Consider the following 3,959-nt stretch of genomic DNA (forward strand, 5'->3'; position numbering starts at 1 on the left):
TGAGCTGAGATCCGGCCACTGCACTCCAGCCTGGGCGACAGAGCGAGACTCTGTCTCAAAAAAAATAAAAAATAAAAAAATAAAAAAATAAAAAATAAAAAATAAAAATAAAAATTAGGCCAGGTGGCCAGGCATGGTGGCTCATGCCTGTAATCCCAGGTCAGGAGGTCGAGACCTTCCTGGCTAACACGGTGAAACCCCATCTCTACTAAAAATACAAAAACTAGCCGGGCGAGGTGGCGGGCGCCTGCAATCCCAGCGACTCGGGAGGCTGAGGCAGGAGAATGGCGTGAACCCAGGAGGCGGAGCTTGCAGTGAGCTGAGATCCGGCCACTGCACTCCAGCCTGGGCAACTGAGTGAGACTCCGTCTCAAAAAAAAAAAAGAAAAGAAAAAAAATTAGGCCAGCTGTAGTGGCGCACACCTGTAATCCCAGCTAAGAAAGGCTGAGGTGAGAGGATGGCCTGAGCCTGGGAAGGGAGGACGAGTCGTGATGGCATCGCTTTACTCCAGCCTGGGTGACAGAGCCAGACCGTCTCAGAAAAGAAAAGAAAAACGATCAGGTGTGTACTGATCCCAGTCTGCGTGGATCTGAGCCTCATTTGTCTAGTTATTGCCACTCTCGGCTCCAGAGCCTCCAGCACTCTGTGCTCAGCAGGTCCTGGAGGGGCTCCGAATGGCTCCTTTGTAACTCAGCGAGGCTGAGTTCTGCCAGCAGTGGGCACTGGGGGCACTGCAGGAGGAGGGGTTCTGCTGTTTCTGGCAGTGCCCTTGGGTCAGCGGGTGTGAGCTTGGCCCCAGCCACGCGCCCACAGCACCCGGTCCCTGGGCCACCCTGAGGCCTGCAGTGAGCTTTCCCTGCTCCCTCAACACAGAGACCCACGCCCTGACTGCCTCTGCAGGGAACCTGGAGGGCCCGCCCCAGCCTATGCCCAGGCCACCTCTGCTGCCGCTGTGCCCCACGCCTGATAGGAGGTGGCCCATGGCTTGTCCAGAATGCAGACCAGCTGCACCCTGAGCAAACCGATGCACTTCTCTGCTACCCAGGGGTGGGAATGGACCTGAACCACATGGCCACACCTCCCCTGTGGTTTCTGTCTTCGGACCCGGCCTGCTGCGGACCAAACTCGTGGGAAAGCTGGGCATGACATGGCAGCTCCCCTCTGACGCCCTGCCCTGAGCGGCTCTGTGGATGAGTCCAGGGAAACCGCTCATTACTTCCTGCAGAATCTCACTTCCCCTGACAATTCTCTGGCTTTACATATATATTAAGATTTTCCTTTTTTTTTTTTGAGACGGAGTCTCACTCTGGAACCAGGCTGGAGTGCAGTGGCGCGATCTTGGCTCACTGGAACCTCCGCCTCCCAGGTTCAAGCAATTCTCCTGCCTCAGCCTCCCGAGTAGCTGGGACTACAGGCACCCGCCACCACGCCCGGCTAATTTTTGTATTTTTAGTAGAGACGGGGTTTCACCGTGTTAGCCAGGATGGTCTCAATCTCCTGACCTGAGGTGATCCACCCACCTCGGCCTCTTTAAGTGCTGGGATTACAGGCATGAGCCATCATTGCACCTGGCCTAATTTTTGTATGTTTAGTAGAGATGGGGTTTCATCATGTTGCCCAGGCCGGTCTCAAACTCCTCACCTCATGTGATCTGCCCACCTCCGCCTCCCAAAGTGCTGGGATTACAGGTGTGAGCCACCACTCCCGGCCCAGCAATACCATTTAAAGAATACTTCGCCAAGGTGGGCGGATCATGAGGTCAGGAGTTCAGGACCATCCTGGCCAACATAGTGAAACCTCGTCTCCACTGAAAATACAAAAAATTAGCCAGGTATGGTGGCGGGCACCTGTAGTCCCGGCTACTCGGGAGGCAGAGGAAGGAGAATGGCGTGAACCCGGGAGGCGGAGCTTGCAGTGAGCCAAGATCGCACCACTGCACTCCAGCCTGGGCGACAGAGCGAGACTCTGTCTGAAAAATAAATAAATAAATAAATTAGCTGGGCATGGTGGCGCATATCTGTAGTCCCAGCTACTTGGGAGGCTGAGGCAGGAGAATCGTTTGAACTCGGGAGGCGGAGGTTGTGGTAAGCCGAGATCGTGCCACTGCACTCCAGCCTGGGCAACAGAGTCAGACTCCATTTCAAAAAAAACAAAAAAAAGAATACTTCCTTGCAGCCTGTGGCTCTTGCCTAATTGAGGGTTGAGGGAAAACAAGTTTGTTTGTTTGTCATGCTCACTAGTTCTCAATCGGAACAGTTTCTCCAGGCCAGCATCTGCTGGGGCTGTCTCTTATACACATCTAGATGTGTATAAGAGACAGGCTCTTGCCTAATTGAGGGTTGAGGGAAAACAAGTTTGTTTGTTTGTCATGCTCACTAGTTCTCAATCGGAACAGTTTCTCCAGGCCAGCATCTGCTGGGGAATGCGCTCACAGGTCATCTGCTTCTGGTGCAAGGGAGCCCCAGGCCCTGATTCGGTCTCCTGGGGCTGACTGGCAGGTGCTGGCGTGGTCACACGCCGCTGATCCAGTGTCCTGCGGCACTGACAGTCAGAAATCCCAGATACGCCCCTGGGTACTGAGGCCCATTGCTATCTGCAGTTTGTTGGAGGGGCCTTAGGTCAGCGAAAGAGAAAGTAGATGCCACCCTTGCTGGCAATGCTGGTCAGCTCCGGATAACACAGTCAGCAACAGTGGAAGGTGAGGGAGCAGAAAGATTCTCCTTTTGTTTTTTTGATTGTTTCTTTGTTTGGTTTAGACGGAGGCTTGCTCGGTCGCCCAGGCTGGAGTGCAGTGGCACAGTCTCGGCTCACTGCAACTTCCACCTCCCAGGCTCAAGCGATTCTCCTGCCTCAGCCTCCCCAGTAGTTGAGTAGCAGGGATTACAGGCGTGCACCACCACATCTGGCTAATTTATATACATATATATGTATATGTGTGTATATATGTGTATGTATATGTGTATATATGTGTGTGTGTGTGTATATATATATATTTTTTGAGATGAAGTCTCGCTCTGTCACCCAGGCCAAAATGCAGTGGTGCGATCTTGGCTCATTGCAACATCAGCCTTTTGGTTTCAAGCGATTCTCCTGCCTCAGCCTCCTGAGTAGCTGGGATTACAGGCACCTGCCACCAAGCCCAGCTAATTTTGTATCTTTAGTAGAGATGGGGTTTACCATGTTGGCCTGGCTGGTCTTGAACTCCTGACTTTGTGATCCGCCCACCTCAGCCTCCCAAAGTGCTGGGATCACAGGCGTGAGCCACCACGCCCGGCCTCTATTAAACATTTCTATGAACATTTCTGTCAAATGTTGATAGGAGACAGAAAATAATTCATAGAACAGAAGCTTCAGAAAAACTGAAGAAATAGAGGGGAGGAAATCACAACAAAATAACCCAAGAGAAAATGTTCCTGACGTGAAGTGATGATTCTCCAGATAGGGGAGGGCTGGTGTGGGACAAAAACAGATCCACCCTGAGTACCTCACTGTGAACTTTCAAAACAGTCACTGAAAAAGAAGCCTCTAGGCCAGACGCGGGGGCTCACGCCTGTCATCCCAGCACTTCGGGAGGCCAAGGTGAGCGGACTATTTGAGGTCAGGAGTTTCAGACCAGCCCAGCCAACCTGGTGAAACCCCGTCTCTACTAAAAATACAGAAATTAGCCGGGTGTGCTGGCGGGTGCCTGTAGTCCCAGCTACTCAGGAGGCTGAGGCAGGAGAATCGTGTGAACCCGGGAGGTGAAGGCTGCAGTGAGCTGAGATTGCACCACTGCACTCCAGCCTAGGCGACAGAGCAAGACTCCGTCTCAAAAAAAAAAAAATTCAGGCTGGGCGCGGTGGCTCACGCCTGTAATCCCAGTACTTTGGGAGGCCGAGGTGGGCGGATCACGAGGTCAGGAGATCGAGACCATCCTGGCTAACACAGTGAAACCCCGTCTCTACTAAAAATGCAAAAA

The sequence above is a fragment of the Mandrillus leucophaeus genome, unplaced genomic scaffold (genome assembly GCF_000951045.1).
Source record: "Mandrillus leucophaeus isolate KB7577 unplaced genomic scaffold, Mleu.le_1.0 Scaffold672, whole genome shotgun sequence".
NCBI lineage: Eukaryota > Metazoa > Chordata > Mammalia > Primates > Cercopithecidae > Mandrillus > Mandrillus leucophaeus.